Here is a 25290-nt window from a genome sequence, read left to right on the forward strand (position 1 = left end):
AAAATCAGCCATTATTAAAAGAATTCCAGTTCAGAGGTGAGAGGGTTTGCCATTCTTACTGCATCTCCCATTTAGTCCTTTGGGTGCCTATTAGAAATGAATTTTTAGGGGCGCCTGGGTAGCGCAGTCGTTAAAGCGTCTGCCTTCGGCTCAGGGCGTGATCCTGGCGTTCCGGGATCGAGTCCCACATCGGGCTCCTCTGCTAGGAGCCTGCTTCTTCCTCTCTCACTCGCCTGCTGTGTTCCCTCTCTCGCTGGCTGTCTCTCTGTCACATAAATAAATAAAATCTTTAAAAAAAAAAAAAAAAGAAATGAATTTTTAGTTTGGTTTTTTTTTTTAATCCAATGGGATGGAAATTGATGCTCTCTTTATAGACATGGGAGACCTTGTGACGGTGGAAAAGTCTGCCAGTCTCCAGTGGCCTTATTACTTTATTTCAGTGTCTGGATCTACTGTCTTAGAAATCATGTCAGTACAGCAGAGAAAGAGGAAGTTAAGTCTGAAAACATAACTTTTTATGGAAAGAGTACTGGTAGAATAATATGTGGATATATATGTGAATAATAAAAAGGCACAGAACTGTGCACAAGAAATATCGCCTCAGTAAATCTAGGGACTGTAAACTAACTTACACCAAAGTGAGTATAAGAATCCCTTAATGTTACCACCCAGGGAAGGCAGACGTATTGTGATACGTTAGACACTTTGGAGCCCCTCTACACCTTAATAGAATCTAAACAAATTCTGTTAAGAATCATCTCATTAGAAACTAAACAACGCCCTCCAAGGCTAAAGAGGAAACTCCTCATTAATTAAAGGCTAATTAGAAATTCCGAATTCTAGGGGCGCCTGGGTGGCACAGCGGTTAAGCGTCTGCCTTTGGCTCAGGGCGTGATCCCGGCGTTATGGGATCAAGCCCCACATCGGGCTCCTCCGCTAGGAGCCTGCTTCTTCCTCTCCCACTCCCCCTGCTTGTGTTCCCTCTCTCGCTGGCTGTCTCTATCTCTGTAAAATAAATAAATAAAAATCTTTAAAAAAAAAGAAATTCCAAATTCTTAATATAATTTCTCCCACATTCATATTCTAGGTGACTTGAAGTTGACTCTTCGGTCTGCCTCTAAATTTCCAACTGTAACAACATTTATATTCTAGCATATTCCGTGTTTGGAGTTTGGCAAAACATCAAAGGAGGACAGCTGTCTTTGGCTTCTCTCCCTAAGACACACCCCACCCGACCAGAACCTGCCCCCATCCCCACAACACAGAAAACCAGCCTGGGTCCTAGTCCTCCAGGTGTTAACCAGTTCTCACATAGGAGAGAGAGGGGCAACTCAGCTTTACTGAATGTCAGACACTGTGGTGGGCATTGACATGGTCATCTCACAAAAATTGTTAATATAGAATAAACTATAAGTTTCCCCCTAGGGATTTCTATTTTAATAAGTAGTGTTAAACTTCCAGAAATGCTTCCAGATCCAAAAGAATGAGTGTTTTAATGGTGAAATTTCAGGTATTTGTTTAGGTGATTGAGGTAGATGTTTTGACAAAAATGCCATTTAAGTCTTCTGCTTTGATGGATCAGATAGCCTGTGAGACCAGACCTGCAGATCAGTCCTCTGGACCTGTTTCAAACCCCTAGCTCACACAAATGCTCACTTTTTGATATTTTAAGTCCCTACCATGGTGTATCTTCCCTCCCTTGCATTTCACTGCCCTGGTAAGTGAGCCTTTATAATTAAGAAAATGGATGTGATTCTCAGTTGAAAGAGATACTCGGGCACTGTCTAAGCCAGAAACAATGATATTCATATATTGTGCCCAATCTTTGGATGGCACTTCCTTCTCAAGTCCTTATTCTCTCCATGCTGCTTATGATCGCTGCCCGGTCCCAAAGCTTACACAATTTGGTGCACTGCTTTTAAGAAAAAGAACTCAAAATTACAAATGCAAAGTTAGGTACCAATATGAGTATTTATTTAGCTTTCGCACATACTGGCTCCTCCCCATGTCATCTCCCCCTCTTTTTGTTGACACTCCACTCCATCCTGATCTGGATTGGGTTGTGTACTTAAATGTGTTCATCCATCTGGATTTTGTTTTGCTTGCCTTGAGAGCATTTATCCAAGTTTGCACTTATACTTTTATTAATGTGATTATCTAACCATACTGTCGTCTCCCCCATTAGGCTATAAATTCCATCAGGGCACTGTACTCTCAGTATCTGCCACATAATGTATAAAAAACAATTCTCTATTTTTTTATTTTGTGTGTGTGTGGAGGGGACATCTGGGTGGCTCAGTCGGTTAAGCATCTGCCTTCAGCTCAGGCCATCACCCCCAGACTCTGAGATCGAGTCCTGCATGGGGCTCCTTGCTCAGCGAGGAGCCTGCTTCTCCCTCTGCCTGGCACTCCATCCGTGGATCTTAAAAACAATAAAAACAACAACAAACAATTGTTGTTATAGCAGATAACCTGGTGCTATTTCCAAAAGCACAGCAGGGACACCTGGGTGGCTCAGTCAGTTAGGTATCCTACTGTGGATTTTGGCTCAGGTCATGATCTCGGGATTGTGAGATCAACCCCCCCGGGGCAGGGCTCCACACTCGCTCTGGAGTCTGCTTGAGCTTCTGTCTCTCCCTTTCTGTCTGCCCCTCCCCCTGCTCATGGTGTCTTTCTCTCTCTCTCTCAAAATAAATTTCAAAAGAAATACATCAGCACCACCTAGGGGCTTATCTCAGCCCCTAGAAATGCATATGTCAGGCCCTGTTCCAGATCTACTGAATTAGAATCTCAACTTTTAACAAGATGCCGAGGTGATTGGTATCTGCATTATAGTTGAAGTACTGGGCTCCCGACATGCATGTGACAAGATCATCTCATACAATGGCAAAGGCCAAGTGTCAAACGAGTAACACCAGAAAGGCATGTCACAGGAACCCAGTTCCTCCTTAGTATGTCATTCTGTTAGGATTTCTTCAGAGATGTTCAAAGCCTGAAGAAGAGCAAATGTGGTTTTACACCCATGGCCAGAAGTCCGCGATTCCTCGGCACAGGATTCGGGGCTCCTTGAAGACAGCTCTTTATTTCCAGCTCTTCTTCCTCAGGTGCCTGAAGGACAGCACCATGGCCCCAAGAGTGCTGCCAGGCCCCTGCCCTGGAGGCGGTATCTGTCAATAGTGTCTCCTGGCGCACTTTTCATCTTTAAGAGTGGCTACAAATAGCCCCTCACCTGTGTCACTATGGTGTGCACGTGCAGAAATGCAGAAAAAAGATGTCGCCCGCGAACCAACTCTAACCCTTGCTGTGACATAAAACCAGGGGCAAGTTTTTATGTTGAAATCATGTCTACCCCTCACCTTAGAGAATTTAGGCCTCTAGTTGTGCTCCCTCGCATCTCAGTTGTTAGAAACAAAGCAAAACCTCCCTCCCTTCTTTCTTCTTTTATTCCTCTCTCCCTCCTTTCTTTCTTTCCCTTCTCCGTTTTCCCCCCAGGTATATTCCTTTCTCCCAAACAGAATATTTTGTTGCTTTACTTAATTTTTTTTTTTAAGGTGTTTTGTAAATTCTAACTAGAATTCCTGAAAAAGAATCTATCACGCACGGCCTTGTTGCACGAGTCAGTATTTGCAAGAAAAAGTGCTCATCGAAAGCAGCTCATCAAAGCATTTTTTTAAAAAAGATTGTCATTCTGCATTTGCACGTTCCTGTATCAGGTCTGGGTTTCTATAATCACTGTATTTGATAATATATGTTAGGATGTTTCCATTTTAAAAATAATAAGCAGTGTTTCCTACGTGAATACTATAGCGTTTGTTTATTGTGCTTTCTTCGGCCTCGACCCTCCAAACTGGTCTCTTACCCCACCTTCAAGCTCCACGAATCCCCTCTTGAGGAGTTCGTGAGCCATGGGACGTGAAAGTGGGGTGTCAGTTCCGTAACTTTAGGGGGATGGACAAGTATGGCATTAATCGCCAAGCACGCCCCCGAAGTTCTAGACGTTTGGGAGGAGACCTCGGGCCCAAGGTGTCCCGGGACGGAGGGCGGAGGGAGGAGGGCGGCGCGGGCCTGGGCGGGGCGGGGCGGGCTCGGGTTGCGGGCGGCGCGCCGGGCGCCCTGGCCCCACAGCGCGTCTGCGCCTCCTCCGAGAGCCGCGGGCGGAGGCAGCGGCGCGGCGTCCAGGCGGCTCGGCCCTGGGCAGCCCCGGGCAGCGCCGGCCGGTGAGTGCGCGCGAGGGGGCGCGGGGTCCGGGGACTCGGGCGCCTGGCCGTCGTCTCCGCTGTGTCTCGGGCTTACCTCTCGGTCTCTTGGGCTCTCACGCCTTCCAAAAACGAATTCGACTTGCCCCCTCGGCGGTGTCTAAGCGCTGACAGGATGAAGTCTGAGGAAGTGCTTTCCTCCGGAAACGTCCCGCTACACCTCCCCGCCCGCGGCGGCGGCGCCGGCTTTTTACTAGACGCTCGCCTCCCTCGGGTCCGAACCCAGCCCTTCGCTCTTCGCCGCCTCTCAGGCGCCCTCACAGTGCTCGGCCAACACCCTCGGCCCTGCCCCGCCGACGCCGCTATCGAGACACCTTCTCGGTTCTCGCCTGTTTGTATCCCAGTCGGTTTTTAAATCTCCTTATTGCCTTTGGCCTCCTCGCTGGGACCGCGCGCTGCCTGCGGAGCCGCCGGGTGGGGTCCCCGTGCTGCGCGGCCCGGGGGCCCGGCGAGGGGAGCTGTGGTTCGGAGGCTGGGCCTCCCCTCAGCACCCGGCAAAGCCCCCAGTCTCCGCAGCTCCGCGAAGGGGACGAGCCTTCCTGCTCTGCAGTTTGGTAGTGGTGGCCTCCTGCCTGAAACTCCGGCTCGCTCCCGACCCGTGCCGGGCGCGCTGCCGCAGGAGCGGGTGTGATCCAGCGGCCCCTGCGCGCTCCTCTACTTGGGAAAGACCATTGATCAGGAACCCGGTTTACCCGCGGTGACTGCCTCCCGGAATGGGCGCTCTGCGCCAGGCGGGCAGGGGACGCATGCTGGGCATCCTCGGTGGAGGTCAAGCCCGCGAGGGTGCAAGACCTGCAAGGGTCTGCCGGCTGTGAAGAAGGCAGCTGTCAGCGACGCTGTGAGAAAGGGGGCGAAGATTCTTTCCCTCCCCGTGATCCGTTTGGGGTCTAGAGTTGGTAAATCGTGAATGGAAGTTATAATAACAAAAATGGAAATTCGGTGCGGGGGAACCCTGAGATTCAGCTTTTTCTTATCTGAGAACTGGGAACAGTGTGTATTAGCTATAAATGCACAGAACATGCATCATTGAGGGTAAACTTGGAAAGAGAGGAAAAGTTGAAGTATGCAACTTCCTGAAACGAAATTTGGAATCGGGTTTTGCCAGGCAATCCTAATTACCGTAGTATTTCTTTGTTCAGAAGACTTCCGGGTGGGAGACCAGAAGCAGGAGAGAGAAATTCAGACTAATTTGCATTAGAAAAAAGCTCAGCGTGAAGAATTGGTAGGTAAGGTTGCTATGACTGATATCTTAAGTGCACTGCTGGAAAGCATTCTGCTCTGTTAGGTAACACCTGAAGCCCCAGTCCTGTTACGTAGCATTTCTTTTTTTCTCTCTCTACCCTGAAACTCTACAGAGTTACAGGTTCCTCATTAATTTATGAGTGATACCAAAGAATTGACTCAATCCAGCAAGTATTCGAGCACCTTCCCTGTGTGAGGCATTTTGCTAAGAGCTGCAGAAGAATGGAAGATAGAGGAATTTTCCAATTAAAACTACAACAGTGGACTGACTTGTCAGGTGTAGATGCCTCTTCAATTTAAATCAAAACCAGTCGAGTTTCCAAGGCTGACGTCAAAGAGATGACTACCTGTGTTTTCTTCTAGGAGTTTTATGGTTTCGGGCCTCACGTTTAGGTCTTTAATCCATTTTGAATTCATTGTTGTGTGTGGTGTGAGAAGATGGTCCAGTTTCAATCTTTTGCATGTAGCTGTCCAGTTTTCCCAGCATCATTTTTTGAAGAGACTGTCTTTTCCCCATTGTGTATTCTTGCCTCCTTTGTTGTAGATTAACTGACCACATAAGTGTGGGTTTATTTCTGGGCTCTCTACTCTGTTCTCTTGATCTATGTGTCTGTTTTATGCCAGTACCATATGGGCATGTTTTGATGTCTACAGCTTTGTAGTGTAGCTTGAAATCTGGGGAAAACGAGTTGAGTTTTCATTTCATTCTAAATGTATGTCCCCAGATATCTTAATTTTTTTTTCCATCAATGCAGGTAGTCTGCATTTTATTAATTCCAGATACAAGTTTTTCTAGGAAATATAACTAAAAAGATATGTCCATTTTCCCTAGTGTTTGCACTATCATTGAGTTAATAAAGTCAAAATCAACAACAAAAACGAGGGGATGGTGATTTTCCTTTGGTTTCGAACTAGTGGAATTGTGCAGAAAGGAAGACAAGGTCAGCATGGGCAATGTAATCCTCTGGTGCTTCCCATACTCTGTTTCATCTAAGTTCATCCTTTTGGAGGATAGATCCAATTTCATAAGATCCTTCAATTCTTCTTTTAGAAGACAGTTCCAGATGCCAGTTTCAGAAAATCTTGCACTGTGGATACCAGCAATTATCAACTACATCATCTTCTCTTCAGCTTCACCCTTGTAAACTATTGTATTGGGAGGAGGGGGTGGGGGGACGGGACAGTCTTTTTTAAAATCTGGCCAAAGCTAAGGACTTTATCCCTAGAAAAAACACATAGCATTCAAAATGTTGCATATCTTTCAGAGGAATAAGACCTCCCTTTAGAACAGGACCAGTGATTTAGTCAGGGAAATGGAAGTGAAGCGAGGATATGGGTCAAACCAAGTAGTTAGAACTTAATTTACTTTGGAATGGAATAAATACTTGGCCTTTTGAGTAAGTGTTCTGTAAATAGAAAGTAATTATATTATTTGTAAAAGACTAAAGACAGTAGTCCTGTTAATTTTTTAGTTGATCAATATCAGCTTGTATCTTGAATGTTATGAATCCCATTTTTTAATTTTTTCTCTTCCTTCTCAACGAAAGTGCTTCTGAGATTTTTCTCCCAGTAATGATGCCCCATTCAGGGCAGTTTCTCACATATGAACTGTTGTAACCATGATTTGTTCAGGATGGGAGCGGTTGAATTCAAAATTTGAACTTGCTCTCTCACACACACACATACTCGTGTTCACCTTTGGAAAGGAGATGTGTGTGTGTGTATGGGTGTGTGTTGTATTACGTAATTACCATAGTCAGTATAAACCCCTGTGATAGCAGTAGTTGTGTCTTGGGAGAGAGTTGGTTGTTATTAGGAATGGAGAGCATCAAGAAACATTTTGGACATAACTTCTTTCAAAGAACAAACCAGCAACCACTGGATTAATTTTCCTTTCTTCTGTCCTAGGGCCGAGGAGCGAGCTCTCCCTTCTCCAGCTCTCAGCCCTACGACTCAAGGTTTCACTGAACTGACCAGACCTCTCATCTGGGGACCTGTCCCCTGCCCTCTGTGCTGCACATTGGATTTGGGTAGGTAGAGGGCCCCCCGGAACTAATAAACTGGGAAAGTGGGTCATAGATAGTGATGGATTTGATGTGGAGCCCAGGATTTCTTAACATTTCCAGAGTCCTGAATCGTGCAGCACAATTTAGAAGAAAGGGATAAGAGAGGGAATGCCAGAAAGAACACAGCTTACTCTCTCTTTTTAACTTGGATCAGGACCAGCCTAACTGATCCTTAGGTATGAAGCAGCTTTGACTTACCTTATTGAGTGACAGCTGTGTAGTTGGTCACAACTTTAGAATGCCATTGATAGACATTAGTTGGATAAGTAAACTGGTGGAGATCATGGTTTAATTTTAAGATTTTATTTATTTATTTGAGAGAGAGAGTACAAGTGGGGTGAGGGACAGAGGGACAAGCAGACTCTCTGATGAGCAGGGAGCCTGACATGGGGCTCTATCCCAGGACCCCGGGATCATGACCTGAGCTAAAGGCAGACGCTCAACCAACTGAGCCACCCCGGCTCCCCGAGATCACAGTTTTAATCCAAGCTCTGCCCTTAACTAGGTGTGTAATCTTGGGCAAGTAACAAGTCAATTAAATTCTTTGGACATTCATTTTTTCTGTGTCATATGGGATCAGTGATTCTTGACTACTAAGGTATAATTCTATGCATTTGAATCACAGGAAGAGTTTATTTAAAAAAAAGAAGTACTGGGTCAGAAATTCTGATGTAATTGGACTGGGGCAGGCCCAGACATCTCTCTTTTTAAAGCCTCCCCAACCCCCAACCAGGAAACACTAATGTCCAGCCAAGACTGAGAATCACTGGGTTAAAGAACTGATTCTAAGATTGTGTCACCTGAAGATAGAAAGCAGGCCCACAAAATCCCTTCTATCATAGCTGGCCCAGGATTACATAGACTCAGTGGTAACCAGGCCTAAACATGCCTTCCTAAGAAGCAGTCCACATCAAGCGACTTCAGTTTATTCAGGGAAGGTGCTGTGCCTTCTCACTGGGTCAGCATTCCCACGATGCTTTGCGAGCCCTTAGCACCCAGTACGTTCTGATGGACTGAACTCGATGTAACTCTGCCTATCCAAGACCATTAGCTGTTCCTAAATGTCCCCAGAGACGATTATCTCTCTCCTCTGGGTACCCATGCCAGTGTTCAATAGCCTGTTGAAATTTTTTCCTAGAAGCGGTCTGTGACTGGTAGGGGTATGGGAGAAAAGTGTCAGCAAGGGATAAAGATGATGACCTTGATCATTGCTGAAATGCGAGCTTCTGTGTCCAAAGTAAGATAAAAAAGGTGATCCTCACACCTTCTCAGGTAGTTGTAGGCTATCCAGTTACCAGAGCTGGGATAGGAAAAACAGAGCATATTGTTTACCTTAATCATTTGTTTGGGACCCAGTCTTGTTGCCATTATGTTGTTAATTCTGTAGATGTTCACACTTTGAAAATTATTCTTAGATATAAAGATATAACTTATTAAATTGTAATCCATGAAATTTATTTCTGTTTATCCTACTCTTATTTTCTCCTACTGCCCTTCACATCCCAAAACACCTAGAAGAAAAAAACTGTGTGTATGTGTGACTGTCAGATCAGTAAAAGAGAAACGGACATGAGTTGACAAAAGGATGGAAAGGCATTAAGGAGGAAACAGACCAAGGGCATCAAGGGCCATGGATTGCAAGGAGCTACATTTAATTTCTTTCTTTTCTCTCGACTCTTGGTCTTGGAGCTGCTCCAAGTTTATTCTCAAGCTTTCCAAAACTTGGGCAAATCATTGTATTTCCCCTGCCATGTGTTGGGAAATACGGGCTTGTGTCCCATGATTCCAGCATGTTCCCTGCTGTCTTCCAAACATGGTGGATAGAGGGTGTCTTCATAGGTGAACTGGCAGGCTGGACACACATGGTCTAATCCAGCACTGGCCAATCCCAGGGCCTGGGCTAATTCTAAATAATGTCTTGGGTTGGGGAATTTTTTTTTTCTTAGCTTAGGAAAGCTACTGACCCCAGAGTTATTTACCTTTGTGTTTTAAATGAACTGCCCTTACCTGGTATCAAAAATCAAATGCAGACCTACAGAACTAGCTCAGCCCCTACTTCGCCATCTACCTAGAACTGGTTGCATCCCTGCCATTAAAAAAAAAAAATCTTGGATTCATTTTTATATGTTTATTGCTGATCCTTATTCTCATATATTTAGTAATATTGGGTACATGCTGTTTTGTTATTTCTTTACTTTCTCCTTAAATAAATTAAGACAGAGTAAATGGGGGGGGGGCACCTGGCTGGCTCAGTCAGTGGAGCATGTGACTCTAGATCTCAGGGTTATGTGTTCGAGCCCCACACTGGGTGTGGAGATTACTTAAAGTCTTTAAAGGAAATATAGGAGTAAATGTTCTATGAGAAGGTGGGTTTTGTCCTCATAACTTTAAGTTAAAACTTTAAATGAAAAACTTAATTATGAGTAAACCCAAATGCCCAGTGATGTGTTTAAGCATTTTTCCTCCCACAAACCTGATTTTTGAAGTTAATAAGTATTGTTGGGGTTTTTCTGGTCGCTAGGAGTAGTATGTGTTTGCTTTTTAAATCTTTATTCCCTCAAAACAAATGTTGCAATGTAATTAGAAAAGACTATCCTGTGGAAATGTTGCAAGATAATTAGAAATGATAAAATTGTTTTAACTAACCCCTGTCCGATTGAACTCTTTTAACAACAGAATCCAAAGCTAGCAGGGGTTTTCATTTCTTCCTTCCTTCCTCGATTCACTCATTCATTCAACAAATGTCCAGTGAATTTCTGTTCTGTACCTGTCCTCTTGTAGTTTTCCTTCTCATGAAGGGCAGAGGACAGGCAGACAATGAAGTAACATACAGTGTGGGTCAGAGGGTGATGTGTGCTATGTGATAAAAGTAAAGCTGGGGGGAAGGCAGTGGAGGGCCTGGTTGGGCAATTTTTAAAATAAGCTAGTTAGGAAAAGCTTCAGCTGGAAAATGATGTTGAGCACAGACCTGAAGGTGGTGAAGGAGAAGGTTCTGAGGAGCTCTGGGGCAGGAGTCAGGTGTGTGCCTGGCACACAGCAGGAAGGTCCCAGTGCCCAGAGCAGAGGGACAAGGTGGGAAGTAGGAGGAAATGAAAGTGGCGGCTGTGGAGCGGGAGCTTGGGAGAATGCTGAAGATCAGATGGGGCCTTCTAGGGCCTTTTCAGAGGGATGCTTGCGGAGTGATTGGAAGATGAGGTTTCTTATTGTTTAGTCCAAATTCCAGCAGCCCTGGGATCTGTTTCTTCTTTTTTACACCCCCTGCGTGGTGTCCAGCTTTCCTTCCCTCACCAGTCAGCCCCCACCCATTCTTTCCTTTGGGATTCCATTCCCCAAGGCTGGCCATGGAGTGGGATTCAGTCTCCCATTCTCCTTGCCGGCTTGGTACCCTGCAGGTGGGGCTCTCCCTTCCTTTTTAAAGAATGTGCTGCTAGTTGCTAAAGAATAAAACTGGCAGGTAGTACCAAAGCCAACAATGGGGAGAGAAATTAGTAAATGTGTAGAAAATATATCTTGGTTTCTCCTGTAGCCCAGGCAGAAAGGGGCTGCATTGCTGGTAGGCTGAATTTAGCCTGTGTGTGTTGGGTCTGCAGTTGTTTTAGAAATACTGTGTAACATTTAAAAAGAGATAGTTTTGTTACAGCGTAGTATCAAGTTCTTTTTAAAAATTGGATGTTCTATCTATATGAAGTTGTGGAATGCGGGGTGCCTGGGTGGCTCAATGAGTTGAGCATCCGACTCTTGGTTTCCTCTCGGGTTGTGTTTCAGCGTCCTGAGATCGAGCCCCACGTTGGGCTCTGCAGCGTAGAGTCTGCTTAAGATTCTCTCTCCCTCTGCCTCTGCCCTGCCCCTACCCTGCACGCACACGTGCGTGCTCTCTCTCTCTCTCAAATAAATAAATCTTTGTATGAAGTTGTAGAATCAGCAAAACTACTCAATGGTGATTTCAGGGATATGGCAGGGATTAACCAGGTGGGAGCACGGGGAAAATTTCTGGGTGACGAAAAGGTTCTATTCACAATAGCCTGAAATGCACGGTGGAACTCATTAAAACCACACACAGATCTGTGCAGTTCACTATATGTAAATTGAACCCGTATATAAAGGACGATTTTAAATGGAAGCCAGTATTCAGCAAGAGCTGAGTGGGAGCTAACCACTCTGGGCTGGCACAGACTCACCTGGTTCCCTCCAGTCATTGTCGTTACCCCGCTGGTCCCCTCGTGGGGGATTCCCACAGCAGACTCTCCGCGGTTCTGCTTTCAGCTATCAGCGGGGAGCAGATCTGTAGGCCGCCTGGTATGTTTAGTTGGCAACAGAGAAAATAGTACCTGCCTCTAGGGTTCTATGTGAAGCAGGTAACAAAAGCAAACCTGATAGCTTAGGTCAGTCAGGGAGCGGGTCCACATCCCTCTCTCAGTTAGTGGTATTCTCAAACCTGGGGTTCTGAGATGTCTCTGAACATGACTCTCACTCTTCAGCCAGGGGTCTCCTGTGTTTGCAGACACCTCCTCCGAGAGGATTCAGAAAGTCCCTTGTGCTCCTATCATAAGCACTTACAACTTGCTTTTATGACATTTCTTCCAAAAATGGTAGTGTGTACCATGGAAATCCTAGAAAGTACAAATAAAAACAAAGTTAGCCACGATTCCACTATCCAAAGGTAACTTCTATTTACAGTTTTGTGGTAAATGCTTTCAAATCCTTCTCCATATTTCTATGCATTTTATATGAAAAATGTGTTTGATGAAATTTAACATTCACGTGCTCAGTTTTCAAAATGAAAAACAATAAATGAAGGATTAAGCACAAGCATTTGCCTTCTCTCTGCCCTGTAACTCCTTTTAAAAGGCTGTAAAATTATGCAAAGAATAGGAGGAACTCTGAAGAGAATGAGATAAGCAAATGTTTGGAGAAAAGTAACCGATGAAACAGAACTAAGGATTAGTGCAAGAAGGACCGCCATGGGAATGAGAGTGGTCTTCTAGAAAGAAGCTCTGGGCACGGAGTCAGCAGGGATAGAGCAGGGATGAGCAGAGGCATTAAAGCAGAGAGATTAATGGAAAATTCTGATGCATTAATTAAAATGAAACAGTGCTTCTAATATGAGTTAGGTATTACAGATAAATCCTTTCTCTTCCTAGCACTTGGAAAGAGGGTGGGCCCTAGCCTACAGGCCAGTTCTTGCCTCTTTTCCCTCAAATCAAGCAAGCACTCTGCAGAGCTGACTGTGGTACACAAAACCTCCTAATCATCATTTCATTCAGGGAAGGGTCCGATGCTGGAAACACTTGATACATGGTAGTGGAGGAAAACGAGAAAAGTTAATAAAGTCTTTAATTTATAAATATAAATATATAATTAAGAACCTGACATATGATGGAGCATTTTTAAAAAAAAGATTAACAGGGGCGCCTGGGTGGCACAGCGATTAAGCGTCTGCCTTCGGCTAAGGGCATGATCCCGGTGTTCTGGGATCGAGCCCCACATCAGGCTCCTCTGCTATGAGCCTGCTTCTTCCTCTCCCACTCCCCCTGCTTGTGTTCCCTCTCTCGCTGGCTGTCTCTATCTCTGTCGAATAAATAAATAAAATCTTTAAAAAAAAAAAAAAAAGATTAACAGTCTAATGCCAGAGGGGAGATCATTCAGAGAAATCATTTAAAATGGCTTTTAAAAAATCCGAGTACCCTCACAGTGATTAAAATAGTATTGTTTCCATACACAAAAACAGAGTTCTTTGAAGACGGAACAATCAGAAAAGAGAGCAAAAAAGTCTCAATTAAAAAAAAAAGATTAATAAAAATAACTTATTAGAAGGACTAAAAGATAAAGTTTAAGAAATCTAGTATAACACTGTATGTTTACTGGAATTAAAAAAAAAAAAAGTTTAAGAAATCTGAATGTACAACCAAATGTCAAAGAGACAGAGAATATATATGCTAGAAAAGATGAAAAAACTGGAGCAGTCCAGTAAGTCCAGTATCAACTTATTACAGTTCTAGAAAACAAAAGAAAACAAAATAAAAATGGAGGGAGAGAGATCAACAAAGAAATACTAGGAAAAAATTCCTGTAGTTGAGGAAAAGTAGGAGATAAAAATGATCCATTGGGATGTCTGGGTGGCTCAGTCAGTTAAGTGTCTGCTTTCGGCTCAGGTCATGATCCCGGTGGCCTAGGATGGAGCCCCACATTGCGCTGTCCTGCTCAGTGGGGAGCCTGCTTCTCTCTATGCCTCTCCCCCTGCTTGTGCTCTCTCTCTCTCTCTCTCTCTCTCTGTCAAATAACTAAAATCTTCACAAAAAAAAATTTTTTTTAAAGGATCCATCAAGGGAATGGGAAAAATCCATACAAATATACATTCATTATAAAATTTCAGAGTCAAGGATATAGAGAGGCTCCTAAAATTACTTTCTAAAAGGGAATATGAAGTTACTTAAGATCGACATAAAGTTTCTCATCAATGAACTGTGTACTAAAATGTAATAAAGCAATGCCTTCAAAATTATGAGGGAAGGGGACTCCTGGTTGGTTAAGTTGGTTAAACATCCAACTCTTGATTTCAAAGATTCAGGCCCTTTCCTTCCATGTACCCTTTCTGAATCAATTACCTAAGGATGTGTTCCAGCAAAATGAGGGTAGAAAGTGAGAAGGAGGAAAATGTAGAATAAGAAAGAGTGTAACTCCCCAAGTCAATTAAAATAAATCCTAGGCTGACAGATGTGCACCAGACTTAGAAAGAAATTAATGCTAATTAGTTCAAGTAGTCAGTGAGCTCCAAGGCAAATGACTTTAATTCCATTCAATAGATAGAACCAGTAATGAAACAATTTTAATGTAGTTATAATAATGGGACTTCTGGCAACATAAAGGACTAAGCTGACTCATATGTACAAACACACAAAAACAAAAGATAAACTTTAAATAAAGTTAAAGTTAAATAAACTTAACTTTAAATAAAGACTACCAGAAGAATGCAGAAAAATGTTTTAAAAGAACTCAGTGGGGAGTCTGCTAACCCTCCCCCTACTCATGCTCCCTCCAGCTCTCTTTTGTGGGCGCGTTCTCTCTCAAATAAATAAATAAAATCTTTAAAAAAAAAATAGTAATACAACCTAGCAAAAATAATGAGAAGGAGATTTAAATATCATTTTTAATGGTAAGCATTCGCAAATAATGTCTAAATTCAGTGATTTAAAAAAAATAGTGGTATCGTTCTATTAGAATAGTAGTTCTCAAACTTTTAAAAATATATTTAAAAATTTTTTTAATTTAAATTCAATTTAGTCAACATATAGTGTATTTTTAGTTTCAGGGGTAGAATGTAGTGATGTTTCAGTTGCATGTAACACCCAGTGCTCATCACATCAAGTGCCCTCCTTAATGCCCATTGCCCCATTACCCCATCCCCCTCAACCTCCCCTCCAGCAACCCTCAGTTTGTTTCCTAGAGTTAAGAGTCTCTTATGGTTTGCCTCCCTCTCTGTTTTTATCTTGTTTTATTTTTCCTTTCCTTCCCCTATGTTTATCTGTTTTGTTTCTTAAATTCTAATGATGAGTGAGATCGTAAGATATTTGTCTTTCTCTGACTGACTTATTTTGCTTACCCTCTAGTTCCATCTACATTGTTGCAAATGGCAAGATTTCATTCTTTTTGATGGCTGAGTAATATTCCATTGTAAATATATATACCACATCTTCTTTATCCATTCATCAGGCAGTGGACAGCTGGGCTCTTTGCATAGTTTGGCTATTGTGGACATTGCTTCTATGAACATTGGGGTGCATGTGCCCTTTAGAATCACTATTTTTGTATCCTTTGGATAAATACCTAGTAGTGTAATTGCTGGGTCATAAGGTAGTTCTGTTTTTAACTTTTTGAGAAAGTAGTTCTCAATCTTAGAGATTTGGAAATGTGTCAAAGTGACTAAAGGGTACTGCTGGCATTTAGTGTCAGGGACAAAGATGCTAAACGCACAGGACAGTTCCACCCAAGTCCCAGCAAGAATACTAATAGCACTTTTTAAGAAATGCTGATGTAGAGTTCAAAATAAATCCACCAGAGGAACTAAAGACAAAAATGATTTTAAGAAAATAGTTGCTTCAGGGAATAAGGCTCCACTTGGGGAGAAGAGAGATGGAAAACTGTTGCTTTTCATGACTATCCCTCCTATAATACTTGCAGTTTTATTGTATCTGTATTATTATGACCTAAAGTTCCCATTTTAGAAAAAGAAATAACTGGTAAACCACTAGATTCTTCTTCCATTCTAACTTAAAGTTCAGAACTTTGTTTTTTTAAACATTTTATTTATTTACTTGAGAGAGAGAGTATGAGTGGGGAGGAGGGGCAGAGGGAGAGGGAGAAGCAGACTCCCCACTGAGCAGGGACTCCCCCCCCCAACGCAGAACTTTTTCATATTAAAATATCTGTCACTCAAACCTAAGCAGCAATTTGAATTGCCGAGCTTTTTACACTCAAGAAGATTCTGGAAGCATATCTTGTGAGTATTAATGATCTTTCAAGTAGGTGAAAAATAAATCTTAGCGTTTATCAACTTATGGAGTCACAGCAAATCAGTGTTAGAGGGGACTTCATTTTTAATGGAATTGAATCATTTTTCCATAGTAGGGTGGTGTTTTGATCAGTAGTTCTATACAGAACAAAGTAGAATGGGAATAGAGTCAAATAACTAGAGCATATGGACTCATTTGGAGCCTAGAACCAGCCCCTTGACAGTCCTGTAACACCTGGCTCTGTTCAACCTCTAGTTTCATTTTCTGTAACCACTCAAAACACAGTTGTAGTCTACGAGTGCTTTTGGTGTTCTATGAACATTTTGTATTAATTTTTACCTTTCACGTCTTTGTGCAGAATCACATGCCCTTACTTCTGCCTTCTACCCGTTATTCAAGAGCGGCTTCAAATGCTGTAGCCTCTCTGAAGCTTTTCAGTGTGTTTAAAAACCACCATGCTTCATAAGCAGCAAATCACGGCAAGTGAGAACACATGCCTATAATTAATATCATTTCAGTAACATTAGATAAGCATTCTGGCATGATCAGTCTGACACACCGTTAATGAGGCAGCATTGCATACATGCATGGTTTCTGAAATCAGCAGACCTGAATCCCATCCTGGCTGTTCTTATCCTATCAGAGCCTCAGATACATCATCTGAAAAACACGTGGGTGCTGTGAGTCTTTAATCCCACAGTCTCAGTGAATGTTAACTGCTGTAATTATGTTTAACTATTATTGTGTATAAAGCAGCAGCTCACATAAATATGTACCATTCATATTATTTTAAGTCAACTTGTAGTTTTTATATACTTACTTTGTAAGTTACCCAGTACTTAAAATGAGTATTGACACTGTTTAAAGGTGAACTTTTTTTTTTTGTTTTTATCGCATGTGAACGCACACAGACCAAAACCAAAATTACACTTGTAATAGCAAAAATTTGGGGTTGCCTGGCTGCCTCAGTCAGTAGAGCATGTGACTCTTGAGCTCAGGGTTGTGATTTCGAGCCCCACGTTGGGCGTAGGGCCTACTTAAAGTAGCTGAAGTGTCTAATAATAGGGAAGGTGGTTAAATCATTGTATATGAATATTAGAAAATATTATGCAACCATTAAAAATTATGCTTCTGTAATTGTTCATTAACATGGCAAAATGCTTATGATATCATGTTAAGTAAAAAAATTTTTTTATTTTTTTAAAGCTTTTTAAAAAATATTTTATTTATTTGTCAGAGAGAGAGAGAGAGAGAGATAGCACAAGCAGGGGAAGCTGCAGGCAGAGGGAGAAGCAGACTACCTGCTGAGCAGGGAGCCCGATGTGGGACTTGATCCCAGCACCCTGGGATCATGACCTGAGCCAAAGGCAGATGTTTAACCGACTGAGCCACCCAGGTGTCTGAGTAAAAAATTTTTAATACAGGGACGCCTCGGTGGCTCAGTCAGTTGGGCATTGACTCTTGATTTTGGCTCAGGTCATGATCTCAGGGTCGTGAGATAGAGCCCTGCGTCTGGTTCTATGTTCAGTGTGGAGTCTGCTTCAAATTCTCTCTCCCTCTCCCTCCACTTCCTCTCTCTCAAATAAATTAATAAAGTCTTTAAAAACAAAAATTTTAATGCAAAACTATTAAGACAATATCCAGCCATGTAAATATCCATTATATATGCACAAATGTACATATTCATAATATACATTGAATATGGATTATTTATGCATGAGAAAATGAAAAATTTCTAAGTTTCCACAGTGCTCGTATATTTTATAAGGAAAAAGATCATGATTTATATATCAAAGGCTCTTGATCTCATTTCCTAAATGATATTTCCTTGCCAATAATCTTTTGCTCCCATCCCCAGAACTTTCTGTGTTCTATATGCTCTATCATTTCATATGCTACTACCCACCTGTAAGAAATCCTTAAAAGGAGGTAGGAGGCTGCAAAGACATTAGATGACAAGGGTCCTGAGGGCATGTATCATAGCTTACTGATCTCTAAGCCATCTTGGATGTGACAGCCAAACATGGAGGTAGAGAGTCAGTAGAATCATATTGAATGAATGAGTGGATAGAGACCCAAGGCATTGAGAAATGGAGCAGGTAAAAGGAAATAAGTGTGAGATTGATTAAAAAGGTAATTGTAAATATCTATGGAGTCCCTTATTTTACGTGCTTTATAATTCTCACATTAATCCCCAATGCAGCAGGGTTGGGACTGGCTAGACGAATGATGAGCATCTGTATAACGGCATGCTGTGCAGCTATTTAAAAAATAAAACAATGTGGGGGTGCCTGGGTGGTTCAGTCCATTGGGTATTGACTCTTGGTTTCAGCTCGGGTCATGCTCTCAGGGTCATGAGATTGAGCCCCACTTCCGGCTCCATGCTCAGCAAAGAGTCTGCTTGAGATTATCTCTCTCCCTGTCCCCCTCCCACGCTTGCACACAAACAAACACTTTCTCCCTCTGTCTCTCTCTCTCTCTGTCTCTCAAGTGGATAAATACTTTTTAAAAAATGAGGAATCCATTTTATAGTGATATGGAAAGATCACCAAGAGATATTAAGTGAGAAAAGCAAGGTGTGGAACAGTATTAAGTCATGCTGCTGTCATGAGAAGGAGACTATGTATTCATATCTGTCTGCGTAAAATATTTCTGGAAAGACACACAGGAAGCTGACACCACGGTTGCCTCCCAGCCATAGAACGAAAGTGAGACTGCACTTTAATTCTTTTTATACATGAATTTTTGAGCCATGTGAGTATATTAATGATTCAAAAAGATAATTAAATAAAAACAGAGGAAAAATCATTATCCCCATTTTCAAATAAGCAACTTGAGATTGAAGGAAATGAGGTCCCCTGCCCACAGCAGTAATTATAACAGTCACACTTATTGAGCACCTACTGTGTGCCACCCCCCCCCACGGTAAGTGCTTTGGAAACATTTTCTAATTTATTACTCACAGATCTATATTGAAGTTTTATGTTTATTTCAGTGTTACTGCTGAAGAATCTGAAGGAAACCTAGAATGTATTTTCCAATCCCGGACACTTTTTGAAATAATAATTACTCTGGGACAGCAAGCATAAGCCAGGACTTAGGGTCCGCCTCCTTGGAGAAGTCAAATAATGTGCCAGATGTCCTATCATCATGGCAGAATCAGAACATGGTCTGTGGGACTCCACAGCCTGGACGCCTAACTGCCGTTTACAGATAAGCAGATGAAGGGACAGAAAACTGGTGTACCTTGCAAAACACACACAGCTGTTAAGTGCCAGTTCCAGCCTCCAAACATGGTCCTTCTGAACCCAAACCCTATAATGTATGATGTTGCATCTTTGGATAGAAATCTCATAATCCTTTAGCAGAGGAATTTAAGAGGAGGATGATAAATCTAAAAGAAGAGGGAAAGGATGAGCAGAGCACCAAGTTAAGGACTCTGGCCACTTTGGCCCCCACCATCAAACACACGTGGGGAGCAGTCAGTCACCAAATGTCTGGGAGCATGCCGCGTGTGGGGGTATGTGGCCAGTGTTTCGGGGACAGTGGTCTTGGCCTCATAGAGCTTACCATCCACATTCAGGAGCAGCCTGCAAAGATTTTAGGGCCTTTGGCTCTTTGTACATATTGGCCACTGCAGTTAATCAATGATTGTTAATAAGGAAGAGCAGATAATATATGCTAAGAGTCCCAGAAGAATAGAGAGAAGGAAGCAGCTTTTCCAAATCGCTTTCAGGAAAAGGTTGACAAAGTCATAAGTGAAAAATTGTTTTCTGGACTGCAAGTCATGAAGCCTTTTCTGTATGCCATGTCTGTTATAGAAAAGTGCATGCCCTGGGAAGTGTAGAAAATGTTCATAATAAATAACATTCATTTTTGTTAGTTGACGCCCATAGAGAAATTATGTGAAAGGTATAGTAAGTTTGGGCATGTGCTTGCATACTTGGAATGAAAAGGTCAACAACATAAGCATTAGGACAAATTAGATTATTATGTAATTAATTATATAATTGTAATTAGGGTTATGTAAGTCAATTACTTTGAAGAGATGGACGGATGCCCTGAAACTGGCTCTATTCTGATACCTCCAGTCCACAGTGAAGAATACTCACTTTCAAACTGAAAAGCATTGCTGAACTGGTGTGTGTGTGTGGGGGGGGGTATCTTAACTTTCAGACAACTGAACCCATTCTAGCTAAATCCACAGAGATTTAATTGGTATTTGGGACAAGCTTGCCAAATACTGTTCTCAGAGTGTCGTCACTGGAAATATTACGTAAGGATGAGGAGGACACTAAGACTCAGAGAGGCAAGTTGTTTTCCTGTATTCATTCAACAAGCATTTTTGAGCCCTAAGTAGCCATCACTGAACAGAAGTCAACAGCATTGGGTTTCCCAACAGGCTCTTCCTCAGTCTCCCACTATGAGCTTTAAATGATTCAGATTCCAGAATTACTAACTCAGCATCTCTAAAGGACCTGGAAATCTGTTGTTTCAAGCTCCCTAGGTGATTCGGACAGTCTTCCAAGTTGCTGCTGTCTAGTTGGCCCTGTCGTAACGGTATTGAATGGCTCAGATGCTTGAGGTGCAGAGCTAGGGCTGGACCCTGATCCTGACCTCCATGTTGGAGCATCTCCCACAAAACCATCGTGAATCTCCATTATGGGCAAGCAACTAATTCTTGCTTTTAGTTTGAAGTTAAAAAGGGTGCTGCTGTTTTGTTATAGTTTTTATTTCTAAATATCTGTGCCTTTTAAATTTGATGGCACTTTGAATAGGAAACAAGGTTTGTGTTTTAAGAATATTTTTGGAGAAGTCACTTACCCCCACGTGAGTGTCGATGGGTTTTCCCACCTACAAAGGGAAGGAGTTAGATTGGATCATCTTCAAGATGACTTTCAGACCTAGAAATCTATGATGAAAACTGTTTTTAAATCCCTTCTTTCAGAGCTGTGGAAAACAGGATTTGAACCTCCAGGTCATTTTGCTTTTCTGTCGCTAGTATTTTTGTTGGAGGACCTGTCAGATTTGTCTATTTTTTTTTTAAAGATTTTATTTATTTATTTGACAGAAAGAGACAGCCAGCAAGAGAGGGAACACAAGCAGGGCGAGTGGGAGAGGAAGAAGCAGGCTCATAGCTGAAGAGCCTGATGTGGGGCTCGATCCCATAACGCTGGGATCACACCCTGAGCCGAAGGCAGATGCTTAACTGCTGTGCCACCCAGGCGCCCCAGATTTGTCTCTTTAGACCATCTTAGAAGTAGCTTTTCTCATGTGAGAGTTTGTGTGGTTTTACAAGTTGGTGATTTATGTTTTAATCAGCACACTGGAAGCTCATTATCTGTCAGATAAGAGTCTGGTCATTTGATCTCGCGTTGGTCCCTTGGTTTCTTTGCCGCTCTTCTGATAAGGGGGTTATTGATAGCCTTCATGGCTTTAATTATTTAATCATTGCTGAGCATTAAAAGTTCCCCAAAAGGACAGCCTTTCTTTATAATACCCTCTTCTCCTGTCCCGTCCTTACCCTTCCCAGCACTCCTTTCTTTTCCCAGGCAAGAAAAACTGCCAAAAATATCTCAAGGAAACAAAAGACTATAGCCAGGGTCCTAACACCTCAAAAATATTTGAGAATCCTCTCTTTGTCTTTTCCTAACCTACAGAGAGTTACAGTGGCCATAAGATACCCAGTAAAATTTGAGATAAAGCATAAAATTTTAATGTAACTATGCTCTATGCAATATTTGGAACATATCCTAAAAAAGTATTTGGTGTTTGTCTGCATTGAAATTTAATGGACATCCTATATTTTATTTGGCAACCCTACAGAGAGTATATACCCTAATGATTTCCTAAATCCATCTAATGTTTTGAGATCTTTCTTTGAGACTTGCTCCTAATTTAAACCCAGAAAGAAGTGTTTGTAACAACTGAGGCCGTATAAAGTTTAACAGGCGTTGCACTGCTCACCTACACACAACTCCCTCTTGTTTTGAGAATGTAAGAATAGAAACAAGACTTTCCTTGAAAAACCTAAGCTAGATATTTTTCTGTTTTGTAATTTTTTATTATATATTTCAAAGACACACATAAGTAAGGACAGTGTTTACACCCTCTCCAGTGTTTTCTTTTCTGTTTGGATGTGGGTGTCTCTATCGCCATTCCCTAAGGCAGTGGTTATGAACTTGAGCTGTGCACTATCATCACCTGGAGAGCCTCTTACATTCTCAGCCCCTGCCTGCGTCCCAGACCAATTAGATCAGAATCCCTGGCCGTGGAGTCACACATCAGTAGCTGCCCAGGTGATTGCAGTGAGCAGCCAGGGCTGAGAACTAATTCCCTAAATGAAAATGGCAAATTCAAAGAAGTATTTTTACTGCTACATCATGTCCTTCTATTACAAATTCGTCTTCAAAATTATTTCAAATTATTTGTGGTTTTCTTGTGTCTTTTTCATGTGTATTTCTCTGTCTCTCTTAGGTTTTAAGCCAGTGGTTCTCCTTAAAATCATCTTAGGATACTTTTTTAAGAAAATGCCTGGGCTCCCCTCCTGGAGGTTGTGCTCTAATTAGTCTGGTGTGGAGGCCAGAATTTCTTGTTTTTAAGCACCTGAGGAGATTCTGAGTTTAGGCAGAGTTGAAAGCCAGTATCTTTTAACATGCCAAATACCTATCTAGCTGATCATCTGAATCTCCTGGGGAACTTTTTTTAAATTACTTATTATTATTATTATTATTATTATTATTATTATTATTATTTTAGTGGAAGAAAAATTTATGTATTTATTAGTTTCTACTTACAAGTAAGATCACAGACATCAAGTAGACACAGTGCTGCCTGGCGATACCTTGTCAATCTCTGGTCTAACTTTTCTTTCCTTAGACCTCCAACAGTCTCTCTTCCCTTCTCACTTTCTTTTTTTTTTTTTTTTAAGATTTATTTATGTATTTGAGAGAGAGAGAGAGCAGCGGGAGGGGCAGAGGGAGAGGGAGAGAGAATCTCAAGCAGACTCCCCGCCAGGCGCTCCTGCGATCATGACCTGAGCCGAAATCAAGAGTCCGACACTTAACCGACTGAACCACCCAGGCGCCCCTCCTTCTCCCTTTCAATACAATTCACAAAAGAGAAACAACTCGTCTTTCTAGCACCAGATCTACCAGCCTAAGTGCATTTGTATGCACGTACTCTGCCTTCCCACTGTGGGCAGGGAGGAGCTGTCCCTGTCCTCCCCAAGGTCAGGTCCTGCTGGTACACGAGAGCCAGTGTCTCCTAGGTAACTTTTAAAACACACATGTAATTGCCCTGCTTAATAAAGTAGAAGGAATTTTTAAGTTCTAGAAGGAGAAATGAGGTGTTGGCAAATGACCTTCAGAGTAATGGGTATCAATGAGGAATCCTGTTGAGGGTAGCCAAAGGACTTTTGAGAATAAGGATAAGAATGTCTATACTCAGCCATCAGAAAGGATGAATACCCACCATTTGTACTGACATGGAGGGAAGTGGAGGGGATTATGGTAAGTGAAATAAGTCAAGCAGAGAAAGACAATTATCATATGGTTTCACTTATATGTGGAACATAAGGAATAGCATGGAGGACATTAGGAGAAGGAAGGGAAAAATGAAGGGGGTAGAAATCAGAGGGGGAGATGAACCATGAAAGACTATGGACTCCAGGAAACAAACTGAGGGTTTCAGAGGGGAGGAGGTGGGGGGATGGGTTAGCCCAGTGATGGGTATTAAGGAGGGCACGTATTCCAGTGAGCACTGGGTGTTATATGCAAACAATGAATCATGGAATACTGTATCAAAAACTAATGAAGTACTGTATGGTGACTAACATACCATAATAAAATTTTTAAAAATAAAAAAAAAAAGAATGCCTAATATTTTGGAAATATTTTATTTCCAGGGCACCTGGGTGGCTCAGTCAGTTAAGCATCTGACTTCAGCTCAGGTCATGATCTCAGGGTCCTGGGATCGAGCCCCGAGTTGGGCTCCATGCTCAGCAGGGAGGCTCCTTCTCCCTCTCCTTCTTTTTAAAAAAGATATTTTATTTCCTCTGCTGAGTTTCAATGTAAACACCTATTCTGTTGCTCTGAAATCTTTAGAGAAGGCTGTCACACATGGGTACAACAGCGCAAGCCCACACCCACACAGAGTGATGTCCATTGTCCAGGCCCTACCCCTGGAAATCCTATTTCAGGAGGTTCAAAGTGAGGCCCTGACATTAGTACTTTAAACCTTCCCCAGACCATTGTGTCAGGTTTGGTCCCACTGATTGTAGATGATACAACATCACGATCCATCCCATTGACATCTGGGCAAACTGATGTTGGGCAACAGTAAAATCAATGGTAAAACTGGGTTTTTGCAACAGGGGAAAAAAGAAAGTCTGACTCTTATTAGAACTCCCTCAGATCGGGGCGCCTGGGTGGCTCAGTCGTTAAGCGTCTGCCTTCGGCTCAGGGCGTGATCCCGGCGTTCTGGGATCGAGCCCCACATCAGGCTCCTCCGCTATGAGCCTGCTTCTTCCTCTCCCACTCCCCCTGCTTGTGTTCCCTCTCTCGCTGGCCGTCTCTCTCTCTGTCAAATAAATAAATAAAATCTTTAAAAAAAAAAAAAAAAAAGAACTCCCTCAGATCTACTTTGCCTTTTTCTCTTTGAGTGACTCTATGAAAGAAGATATAACCTTTCTGAAATAGGACAGAAGAGGACCAAGGAGGTATACAGAAAAATTAAAAAAAAGAGACCAATAATTATAATCAGTGGGAGGAAAAATGGGAAATTACACAAGTAGTAAGTATAGACCCAGTCTGTGGGGGATTAGTGGTAAGGGAAAACTTCAGAGAAGCAGAAGACAAAACCAGGCTTTTGAAAGATACAATGATCAGGGTGTAGGGAGAATGGAAGGAGAGTGAGGGGGGAAATAGCATTTCTCATCAGAGTGAACGGAACTGTAGGCATGGGCACCACGGCTGAAAGCAGCACGAGTGGTACGTTGCCTGAATTACAGATGGTTCTACAACACTGTCATGTGATGTTCTGGAGGAGTTCAGTGGGGAGGCAGAGTGGTTGCCTTGCCCTTTGTCAGACTTTACTCACATACATCAGCCCAGTCATTCTGGGGTATTATGATGAGTTCCTAGAGTGGTCTTAAAAAGTTAGCCGAGACATGGCCAACCGTCCTTGCTAGCTTAAACAAAAGACATATGATCTCTA

The 25290-nt window shown here is 42.4% G+C and overlaps 1 protein-coding gene across 12 annotated transcripts in view; it reads left to right on the forward strand.

Annotated features, from left to right (window-relative positions):
* The first annotated feature begins 4132 nt into the window (after positions 1–4132).
* The window catches only part of SLC26A5 (solute carrier family 26 member 5), a 57888-nt gene continuing 36730 nt past the window's right edge, over positions 4133–25290 (forward strand). For all 12 annotated transcript variants that reach the window (XM_057304389.1, XM_048213049.2, XM_026504010.4 and 9 more), the window contains exons 1-2: positions 4133–4217; positions 7407–7528. The gene's annotated coding sequence lies outside the window, so the exon portion shown is untranslated. The remainder of the gene's footprint in view (positions 4218–7406; positions 7529–25290) is intronic.

This window comes from Ursus arctos, unplaced genomic scaffold (genome assembly GCF_023065955.2).
Source record: "Ursus arctos isolate Adak ecotype North America unplaced genomic scaffold, UrsArc2.0 scaffold_3, whole genome shotgun sequence".
Classification (NCBI taxonomy): Eukaryota; Metazoa; Chordata; class Mammalia; order Carnivora; family Ursidae; genus Ursus; species Ursus arctos.